The sequence below is a fragment of the Rousettus aegyptiacus genome, unplaced genomic scaffold (genome assembly GCF_014176215.1).
Source record: "Rousettus aegyptiacus isolate mRouAeg1 unplaced genomic scaffold, mRouAeg1.p scaffold_m13_p_3, whole genome shotgun sequence".
Taxonomy (NCBI): domain Eukaryota; kingdom Metazoa; phylum Chordata; class Mammalia; order Chiroptera; family Pteropodidae; genus Rousettus; species Rousettus aegyptiacus.
In genome coordinates, this window is record NW_023416306.1 from 92,918,482 (window position 1) to 92,931,060 (window position 12,579).

General features: G+C 31.6%; 1 pseudogene; it reads left to right on the forward strand.

Annotated features, from left to right (window-relative positions):
* Positions 1-8,028: 8,028 nt before the first annotated feature.
* LOC118601383 lies at positions 8,029-8,147 on the forward strand (annotated as a pseudogene).
* The last annotated feature ends 4,432 nt before the right edge of the window (positions 8,148-12,579 follow it).

The following is a 12,579-nucleotide window of genomic DNA, read 5'->3' on the forward strand; positions in this document are numbered from 1 at the left end:
ACTTAGAGAGCTTTGTACATAAATGTATGTGTATATTTCTTTAAAACATACAAGCAAAATTTTTATAAAATCATTGGACTAAAGTAACTTGATCCTTGTGATTCTATGAATATCATGCTTTATAATTTTTAAGTTTGTACTGACAAGTGACAAGTTGGAAGTAGCACTGTTTACTTTTCTGTGGTTTATTTCTTAATGATTTAAAATTAATCATACAAATAATACCATGTCTAGAGTTAAATACATGCAAATTTTGAATAACTACACCACATAAAGAGGAGCCTTTTAGTTAAAAATAGAAAAATGACTACATGCATTTATTTCTTTTCTTCCAAAAAAAGCCACTAATGGGACAATAAGCAAGAATGAAAGAAAGTATTGTTTATATAATGAACATAGAAAAAAATAATAAGTATGCGATTTCAGTAAATTTTGGAAAAGGGAACAAATGGTAGAATCTGTTTTAAATTATGAAAGAAAATACACACAATGTTTGGAGTAGGAGAGACAAGTAAAAAGGGAAACGATATTACCTACCACATCCTGATAGGCTGCCAATTGGTGGTTCCACATACAAGGCAATCAGTGGTCAGAAAAGGGGCTAAAAATCAAGAATTATGTAAAAGTCTTGTGTTCGAATAGGACCACCTATTACCCTTTGTCTTCCAAAGCAGTCAATGAACTATCACAAATAAACTTCACATATGTTGCATACAAAACGCTGGTAATAAAGTGTTCTGTAATGTCATTGAAAGACAGTAGACTACTGAAACTAAATGGCTAAACAGAAATTATTTTTAAAAATGCTAATTACTGAGAGCATCTCACTAGAAAAGAGGGCTTGCCCCTTGTTCACCCTTCATTAAAATCATGCACTTAATAAACTCATCTCATGGCAATATCGATTCCAATCCATGCTTAATGCCTTACTTTTAAGTATAAATGCTCCATCAGAAATTATCAGATATTTGAGGAAAAGCCTCCATCTAAAAAAGAAGAAACTAAAATAGACAAAATAAAAAGGCAGGAAATGGGAATGAAACATAAAAATGTGGATAGTGAAAAATGTGTTTTTAAAAAACATATCTATAATTGGTATCCCTAGAAAGATAAAAGAAGGCATTTTGTTCAAAGACAAGATGACAAAATAACAGAGAACAAGAAAGAACTTCCAGATATTAAAAAGAGAATGCCTAAAATTAAAAAAAAAAAATGTAGGAGGACAGAATTAAGAAAGAAAATTAGAATAAAAAGTTTTACAGGAAGGACTTCCAAAAAGAAAAAGGACAAGAAACAGAAAGAAACAACCTATCAAAGAAATATTACCAAAATACTTCCAAGACTTGAAATGTCTAAATGTACTTATCAAGAGGACACACTTAATTGCAAGTTAACTAACTGAATATAGATTACAGCAGTGAGAAAGATCAAGTTGTAAATACTTTGAAAGAGAACCAAAAACTTATGCAAACACCACAAAACAGTATTCAGAATGGCATCAAAAAGCTCAATAGCATAGTGTATCCTAGAAAACATTGGAAACAAGCCTTCAAAAATTTCAGAGAATATTACTTCATCCTAGAATTTTATATATAGCATAATTATTAAGGTCTCGAAAGTGATTTTTTTATTCAGTAAAATGAGGGAGTTAATAAAGAATAAAGAAGATATAGGATTCAGGAGACTAGGAATTCAACAGAGAGTCAAGGTGCCCCTAGCACATTTCCCTAAAATGCCATGATGAAGATTTGCAGCAGGGAGGGGGAATTCCCAATCCATTATTGTAGAAGAAATTCAGAGAATTATGTAAACAAAGACTACTACTACTACTACTACTAATAATAATCTCAACAATCTATTATTGATTTAGGAGGAAAATATATTTATGTTTGGAAAAAATTTTGTCAGAAATTTGGGACTTACAAAATTAACAAACTGAACAAATGAGAAGAGTGAACTAATACTTAATTCAAGAAAAAAAAATTGTGTTATGACAAAGAAATAACACTATACTAACCTTGCTACTCAAAACGTGGTTTCCTGACTGCTACCAGTCTTTAGACTGTACATTACCATATAGGAAAGAGATCAGTTGTTTCAGCCAGTTTTGCATGAGAAAATCAACTATATCAATAAGCACACTTTTTTTTTTTATGTGTATTATTCTTCATACAAGATTTGCTTTAGGAAAGAAGTGCATTGATTTTCTTTCCTACATGGGCTCTTTATTCTGTCATATCACCAGCAGTCTGAGTCTTCTTGCATTAGTATAACTTACTGGCTGATGCTAAACAAAAACTGACAAAGTGTTGTGAGGGTTGGGGGAAGAGGAAGGAAAATGGCTAATGGTAAAGAGAACTATATTTCCAATTATGTAGCAGAAAATCGACATTTATTTAAATTGTATGAATCAAAAACAGCAGTGTAACAAAATTAGTAAGATATTGAGGTAAAATTTTAAAAAGCTAAAAATGCAAACATTATCATTGCAAATAATAGAGATGGTGGATAGGATTAGAGCAGAAGTGATTGCTATTTGTCATTACAAGGTATTTAGCACTAGTATATCTTGAACCAGATACATTTATTACTTTGATAAAAAATAAATTAACTTTTAAGGAAGAGTTTATAAGAATTGTAGGTTTCATTAAGAGTTTATGATAAAAATATTTTGCAGCTATTGAGAACTGATTTACATATCAAAGATCCAAATATTTTAAGAAGTAAAAGAAAATAATTGACCTTTGACAAAATAGTAAAGTATGATAAAACCTTAGCTGAAGCAGATATAAAATTAGAACAGATAAAAAGCATCAAAATAAGAAAAGAAAGACTGCAGAAGCGAGGAAGAACAAAAACTATTAAAATTAAGGAGAGATATTAATAAATAATTATTAGCTTATAATAAACAAAGAAATATATAGAAAACATATCCTACAATTCTGAATATTATAGAAAAATATTGAGGACAAGAGTTAAACACAGTTTATAAATATGACAGTACATTGTCAATAACTGCTAAAAATTATGAAATAGCATACTTTGAATAATTTAGAGCTTGTCACAATTTTGTAACTAATAACACTTGTGGCTAACACACACTTACTATTTTTAGGAACCTATTTCTAATAGGAAGGTGAAGTATAAAGAACTGAAAACATGCTACTAGTAAATATGTGACTAGATTTTAAAACCATAATGGAAAATGACTCTTTTTCTAAGAACTCTAGGCCAGTTTCTAAAGAGTCAACCTAAAATAGCAACTTCAGTTCCCTGCTGAATGCTGACTAGATTAATTAAGGTGGGTAGAACTGACCGCTGTAATTGAATTACAGTCTTTTCTAAAAGCAGTTGTTGCCTTATTCTCTGTATTTTATTGACTCTTTTATGAGTTCTACTGCTAAATCAATTCTAATCACCGCATCAACTGGAAAAATTCCACTTTCCACTGCCAGATCAATTACAGTCACACAATCAATAGCTGGTATTTCAGTCTTTTTGATTAAGAGAACGTAAAAAAAAAAGAAAAAAGAAAAAAGAAAGAAACTCTACTAAAACAGAAAGTGAAGATAATTCTATTTCTGTATTAAAAGAAAAGCAAAGCTAATTTAACACATAAATATTTACAATGAATACAAAGTTCAACAACAAAAATTATTTGCATTGATATAACGTTTTCAAAGTAATTATTTACTCTATTTTGATTAACCCTTTGTAAATTATTTGATAGTTTACAAGAATCTCTTGCGACAATTATATACCTCAGTTTGGAATTATTTACAATACTGAGATATCACATTGAGTCTGGGATCTATTGGCCCCACCCCTTTTTCATCATTTCTTTGATGTCTTTGTTGTCTCTCCAAGAATTTTCTCTTTTGAAGGCCACACGACTATTTCTTCTCCTGTTAAGAAGTAACCTCTAGGATGCATTCCCACTATTCTCAATAGTTTTTAAAACTTACATGATAGTTTTAATTTCTCTTAACTTTCATTGTCCTAAATGACAGCAGTACCACTTTAAGGCACTAATAATGTATTTGACTTAAATGTCTAATCTCCTTAAACATAATGACATTTAATTATATGACATAATTATAATTCAGAACACCTGAGGATTCCAAGTACACAACAAATCAAATTTTGTATTTTATTTCATACATTATAGCTTTAAATACCTTACTGTTGTGTTTTTCTCTCATTACTATTGAGAATTTCTTTTTAAGAACTGTGTTCATCTCAAGGTGATTTTTTAAGCCATCATTACTTTTCTAAACAGCTTGACTCCTGGAGTAGCCATAAACCAGTGGAATTTTTTCCTTGATCTGTATTATTATGATGAGGCTCTGGTAGTACATTTTCAGTTCTGATGATAAAAATAGTATATCTACAAAGAACAAAAGAATATCTCAGCATCAACTGTGTTCCCATAGGGCCTAATGCTGATTAAAGCACAGTGTGAACATTTTTGCAGCATACGAGCAATTCCTAGAGCGTTTCCTATATCACCATCAAATACTGTCCAACTTCTCTGGGTTACTGAGGTTTAAAGAGACAAAGAATTAGTGAAATTTGGTGAACTGTCTTGGTTTAGGCTTCCTTGAGAGCTTCGTAAGAAAATCCCTCACCATTTAGAGTTGTTGGTGAGATTAGGATATGTTAGCACTGAAGGTATTGCACTAGTACTTACTGGATACACTCAAGGTAGGGAGGCATATGAATATTAAGTAGTGGATGAAGACAGGGAGTCTTGGAGAGTACTCGATAATTTTTCTTTCTGCAATTTTGTCAACATATATCCTATAATCTCCCATTTAGCAACAATATGAACTTCTAGTTGAATATATTTATTTTTCAAATGTATGAGTAAGTTTGCACAAAAGAAGAGACATCTTCATGACTGTATGGTAAGCAGAATAACAGCCCCTAAAGATATCCATGCCCTAACGCCTGGAATTTGTGAATACACTGAAGAGGGAGTTTGTTGGTGTCATTAAGGTTATGGACTTTGAGATGGGGACATTATCCTGTATTTTCCATTTGGGTCCAATCTGATTACATGAGTCTTTAAAAGCAGAGAACCTTTGGCTGTGGTTAAATGGAGATGTGATGACGTAGGAAGGTTCAGAGAGCTGCGATGTTGCTAGCCTTAAAGATGGAGGAAGAAGGTCACAAGTCATGAATTCCAGGAACCTTATACAGATAAAAATAACCATGAAATGGAGACACACACCTACCCCGCCAAGAGCCTTCAGAAAGAAATACGTACATCCCTGCCAACACCTTGATTTTAGCCCATTGAGGCCTGGGTCAGACTTCTGATCTCCAGAACTGCAAGATAATAAATGTATATTATTTAAGCTAAAAAGTTTATGGTTATTCCTTATAGTAGCAATAGAAAACTAATCTAGCCAATAATAAAGCGAATGCGAAAAAGAGACTGCTGACTCCACAGGACACTTTGAGGGTACTTACAATATATAGGGGATTAAAGTGTTGGTTTTAACAGCCATGTAAAGAGGATAAAACATACTCGAGTCCCTGCAGAGTAGATAAACCAACCAACCAAACAAACAAACATTTCAAATCTTAGATTAAGAAAGATAGAAAATCTTTCCTTTTTTGTTTTTTTTTTAAGGCTTGGCTTTGATTTGAAATAAAATGGTGTCCTTCCTTGAGGATCACTGGCCGTAGGCCAGCCATTGAATGGATGGGAAAGCCAATTTTTATGTTTATAAAAATATGGTTTTTTAAAAAAAGCAAACCACAATAAAAAATATAAGTAGGAAAAGACTACTAAAAGCACTACATTTGATTTTAAAATGTAATTTCTAAAAAAAAAAACATAATACTTGAAATTAGACTTAAATAAAGAGAAAAATAAAATCAAGAAATTATACCAAATACAGACAAAGACAAAGAGAGGAGATATATGAAAGAGAGGAGATAATTACAATTGCACAATAAATATAAAAAATATTGAGGATAGAGACAATATTTGAGGAGATAATAGTCAAAGATGTTTTCCAGATTGGATATGACTGACTTATTTCTTCAGATTCTTATTGAAGCACAAAATATTTCAATGAGGACGAATAGAATATTATCAGAGACATTGTAATAAAAACACAGAATGCCAAAGATATTGAGGCAATATTAATAATAACAGACAGTAAAAATAACAGGAGATACTAAAAATACAGAATATAAATAATATCTAAATACTTCCTGTGTCAAAGAAGAAATTAAAATAAAATGATATGTGATTGAATGTCAATGAAAATATGACATGCCAAACTTAGTATGATGCATTATCATCTATACTTAGTGAGAAATATTAAAATAAAGAAGTGCTAAAAGAGAAACCAACATAATAGAAAGCAAATTAAAAAGTAAATAAAAGTAAATAAATGGAAAAAAATAAAATTAAAATATAATGGTAATATACAATAAAGGGGTCATCCAAAACTTGATTCTTTGGAAAGATTAATAAACTTAACATAGCTCTGGGAAGACTTACCAAGGACAATAGAGAGAAGATCTTCTCCCAAAATTTATATGTTGAAAAAAATGGGACATAGCCAGACATACAGTAAATTTTTTTTTAAATAACAAAGTAATTCAGTGGACTAATTTTCTTTCTCTGAAATCTTATGAGACATATGGAAATTTTTTAAAGAGAACAAAAATTATAATAGGTATAATAAAAACTATTTGATTTTACCTTCCTTCACCTGCCACAGAGCACAAGTGTATCACATTTAGACTCACACTCCCAATTTGAAATTTGATGGATTTAACACTGTAGGTACCAGGACAGGCTGGTCTAAGGTCTGGCTATAATCCAGTCTCCCGGCTAGGAATAGGACCCCAGGTTTAGAATGTGTTATAATAGTGTATTAGGGCACCTGTGCCTAAAATATGTAAACATGCTTTAGCTTATTGTATCATGTATGTGTGGCTGAATGTCACTATTGTACTCTGTTGTATGTGGAGCCATGCAGTCCCCTGGGGAACAGAAAGGGAGTGGAAGTGTTAGCAATACTGCACTTCCCCCAATAGAACTGCACTCCATACAATAAAGTTGGTGCCTGCCATCTTATTCTCATGTCAGCCTTTTGTACATTCTTCCAAATGGGCGTCTCACCATGGAACCTTCCCTTCTCAATCAGCTCAGTGCTGACAAACATTTGTCCACTTTTTCCAGTAAGAAATCCAGTCTTATCCTTGCTGTTCTCCTCACTACTCTCCTGAGGCATTTCTAAGCGACCCAAGTAGGAAGGGGGAACATGTACTATATTTAATCCTTGGCCATTTCTCTGGCCCCATTCCTGATGTTCCTCACTTTTGTGTTCCACTGCCCCCTTGTTCTGCACCATGCAGTTCACTCTCCATATCACCTTCTGTGAAAAAGTCTTGAATTATGAAACCCTTTCCTTTCCAGTTAACAACTCTTTCATTGGTTTTACTGAAGCAGTATTATTGCTCCATCATTCCTTCATTTCATTCTTTTCTTCATTCCTCTTCATTTATATTTCCAACCCTCTATTTGATATAATTATCAACTCATCACTAGAGTAGTGTATGGTGATAACCAGGTAGCTGTTTTCTCCCTCCGTTCCCCAATGCCAATTCCAACTGCATTCCATGGCCAAATTAAATCTGCCTGTGATGCCAGGATAATCATATGACCCTCTTATTCTAAAGCTTCAATGGTTTGCTATTGCCTAAAAAATAAATTCTAGACATCTTGGCCTGCCTTCAATCTTCTCCTTAGAATTCTTCCTCTTTTTTTTTTTTTTTTTTTTTTACAATTGACATTTTGATAGCACTAATTGTTCACCTTGGAAGTCAGGGAGGTGTCATGTAAAAGACTGTCAATTTCCAAATCAGAGCGACCTCAGTAATATATTCTTCCTGCCTCTTCCAGCTATTAGACACTAGCATATTTGTATCCTCAGTTAACCCAACTGCAAAATGAAGACAATTGTACTTAAGCTATAACATTGTTTTAAACATTTAAGGTAAGTCTACGGTCATACAACCCTGAACATGCCTAATCTCATCTGATCTCAGAAGCTAAGCAGGGTTGGGCATGGTTAGTACTTGGATGGTAGACCACCTAGGAATACCAGGTGCTGTCGGTGTTAAAACACACACACACACACACACACACACACACACACACACACACTTAAGGTAAGCTATAAAAATATAATACACAAAATAAAAATCTAATGTTAATTATTCTTTATTATCAAAGCTAATTTTCGACTATCTATTGACACCAAATTGTTTCATCTTAATATAATTTAAGAATCATATGAAAATGTTTTTTTGGCACATATATCATCCTTATTTTCCTACTTGCATTATTTTATGCCCAATCAAAATCTCAGAACAGGTGGAGATAAAAGAAAATGTAAACGTTTTTTAAAATCTCAGGTGAAATAGCTTTGAAAACTTTGTAATTTAGCAATTTTTATCATAATAAATAAACAAAATTAATAATAAAACAAAAGTATGTTTTCATACATTTAAAGTCACTAACGATGAAGGTTAACATGCAGAAGGTTAACATGTTCATAGTAGTGCCAACAATGATGCTCGAATGATTGCATCAATGACAGAAAGAGTATATGAAGAAAAAACTAGCTCTTGATATAGTCAAATATGATGAGTTTTGGTTGTAAAAGCAACCAATCAGGGGAAGATAGTAATCTTCACTATAATAAAATTAAAAGTTATCAATAAATAATGAGATAGCTTTCAGTATATTCAAATATTAGGTTGCTACATCAATCTGCCTACCACTTTATTTTTGTAAGTTTCTTAGAATGGTAATAATATATTTCTTCTAGCCTCCGTTTAACTTTTATAAGCTCAATGTTCCCAGATAATGTACATCTTCATTGGTTTACCAATTGGTTATTTTATATTCTATCAGTAAGCATATTTTGCATTTACTAGCAATAATTCTAAATATTTCAGTAGCTCACAGTCCATTAAATACAATTAGTATAAAATGTCTGCATATGACAAAATGAGAAATTAAGTTATTAGTAAATCAATCAAAGAATATTGTAAGGATAACAGAGTAGAATAATAGGACCATGGTGGAGAAGCCCTTGTCAAAACAAGTGTGTTTGATGGTTTTAACAATGGAAAATAGGGAACACTAGAATTACAGGTCTCTTCTTTGATGGTGACTTACGTATTAGATGATATTTTATAGCTGTAGAATAAGATAGTGTAGACAAAAAACAGGCCATATACTAAACCTGAGAAGCTCAGGGAGGGCCAGCATGGCAGGATCTAAAAACTCAGAGACCGTTATAGGATTAGAAGGCTTCCTTGTGGAAGCAGTACTTATTTCTGTTAGGATAATATCTTTGGGGCAATAAAAGGGCTGATTTTCAGAAACTCAGAGCTCTTCTTTATGAGCTTTAAAACACACCTAGCACAATATTTGTAATATTTCATTGCTTATAATCCTTTCAGGTATACTACATAGGTAATAAATATATATATATTTTTAAATAAAATGTATTTGATGTATTTCCTTTTCACTAATTTTCTATTATTTGGCATTGCAACTAGTCATTGCTCTCCTTTTATTCCTTTTAATAAGCAAAGAGTTTATAAAAATCCCACTAGTCTTATATGAAGGAATGCTCTGTAAACTTTTTAATTCTATGTTAATAAGTGTAATGAATATTTGTATGAACATTCTTGCAGAGAGTTAAATTCATTGGTAAGTGTTTTCCCTTTGAATGGCTTCATAGCTGTGGATATATACATATGTATCTGTACACACACATAGGGACACACACTATTATTTATTTGTATCTTTTTCTGCTGCCAAGTGATCAGACACAAAATTTTGTTTGACTCACTCTATCTCCTCCAGATCATATGAAATCATTAATCATTTTACAGGCACAGTGATAGTAATTCTAACTTCCTATCACTTAATCAAAGAGATTTACTAATATTATATTAAATGATACAGATTACAAAATAGTATGTGTACCGATAATGAACTTTTGGAAGCTTTGTCAAACTATTTGAGGTCTGGCTAATACGTCCCTCTTCCTGATATCTACATAGTAACTTAAAGCTAGACATATCTCACCTCCAGGAAAATACCAAAAATAAACAAGCAAATAAATATATAGGCTTCCATTATAAAGAAAAGTTTGCTTAATAGTTGCCTGTGGCACCTGAATGACTTTATAAGCAATGATCAAAGAATTATCCAAATATTTCAGTGAATAATATATCCTTCTACTTTATTTTCTCTTTTTGCCAAAACAATTCCCCAATATTTTTTAGATCAAGAACTTGGCTATGAAGTCCAATTTAAGACTATAACAAACAACAAATACCTTTAACAGGTAATTGAAATGATGAAGACTATGTTGAAATATCTAAGTTTTTGTACATGCACAATTAATTAGTATCACTAAATATTTCATCACAAGTAAAACAATTAACAATTATAAAGTGCACTGATATGCATCTATTAAAAGAAAAAAATGTCAGTTATAATTGGCAGATGTCACTGTGAGAAGGAAATTGCTTTCAAAAATGTTAAAATATGAATAAAAACTAAGATTAAATGATTCAAAGGAATGAATGTTACACTTCTTATGAATAGGAAAATATATTTATGTAATACATAGACATATATGATTCACCTAAATGATGCACAGATTACAATTGGATATCACATAATGTATGAGATACTTAAAATTTCTTGAATATTAACCTTACAAAATTTAAGCTCAGCAGATTTTTTTATGGTACATTTTTCTACTTAAAGTATATCGTAAGGTGACCATTTCATTCTATGTTGCCCAGGACTTTTCCAGTTTTAGCACTAAAGTCCTGCACCCCAGGTGTATCAATCTGCTAGGGCTGCTATAACAAAATACCAAATTGAATGGCTTAAATAACAGAAATTAATTTATTTAGTTTTGGAGGCTTTAAAGTCCAAGATTAAGGTTCTTGCAAGGTTTAATTTCTGATGATAGCTCTCTTCCCGGCGTGCGGATGGCTTCCTTCTCACTGCAAACTCATGTGACCTTTCCCTGAGTGAGAGCAGAAAGAGAGAAATTACTCTATCTCTTTTTATAATGCTACTAATGCTGTCATATTAGAGCCCCTCCCTTATGAATTTATTTAACCTTAATCAACTCCTGACAGCCCTCTCTTCAAATATAGTAACATTGGGGGTTAGGGCTTCAACTAAAGAATTTTATGGGGATACAGTACTCTCAGTCTTGGGCAAATTGTAATGATTGGTCACTAAATTATATTTTATTACACAAAAGATTAAACAGAAAATCCATTTATTTTTAACTTTTGCATAAAACAATTTAGAAATTAATATACTCAACACATATAAAATAGTTCTGCACAACTTTTTTTTCTTTGATGAATTGGTATATAGTTATATAAATACATAAAGGAAATTTTAAATTTTACGTGTAGGGTAAAAGATATAGAATATCAGATTGAATGATCACTGACCAAAGGGTAGATCATTGTTCCAGGATGTGTGAGCCATTATTTCAACACTCTCCTGTTCTGCAGGGGCAAGAAGCCTAGAATGTACATTTTATAGACTCCATTGCCAGTAGGGTTCTAGTTGAGGTTTCTTTCACAACAAAAAGACATTGCACATTTGTAAGACAGAAGAAAATAAGACGTCATTAACACCTCTAGAAGTTTGTACCAGTAATTTCCAGTCATCTGTTGGAAAGCACACATTTCTTTGCTGCAGGCACCTAAAATTATCATGTGTTTTCTGGAATTCTGGCTTCCTGCTTTCCTGAACACTAACAACAGTTTCTCTGACCTTCAATTTTATAATCTTTTAATTTACTCTATTAAATATTTTTTCTTGAAATAGCTAGTGATTTCTACTATACTGATGGAATTATAATGAATAAAATGATGTAAATTGTGTTCTAGAAATAATTCTGAAATAATTTGTTTAGTTATTCAATTTTTCTTTTCCTAATAAAAAGTATATAAAAAAATGTAAATTAATTCAGCGAGGTTGAGTTTGTGATACCAGAAGATTAATTGTTTTTTCATACCACTTTATTGCCTCCCATGTTTCCTGAGGTAAGTAAAAATGTAAAGTTATCTTTTTAAATAAGGCAATAGATTTTAAATAAAAAGCAAAACAATCATTTTCATTGCATTGAATATAGCCTAATCTCCTTTACTTTCTTAAACCTTAGATTTTTATTTTACAGAAAGAAAAAATAAATTAATTTAAATCTTGAAAAAAAAACCCCACAAAACAAAAATAGGTTTCCCCTTTAGTTCACCCCATCATCTTTTGCTCTGGGAAATAAAATCTCCATCTAAATATCTTAGAAAACAAGACACTAGCTTATAAAATGATGAAGAATCATATTGTTAGAACTACATATTTATATTTGATTTGCATTTAAATGTGTTTTAAGTAAATTTATTCCCATTTGAAAGAATCAAGTCAAAGGATCCCTCACATGAGTTAGGAAGGTCAGTCCACTGCAGTACGTAGGTAATCTTCAGAAGTAT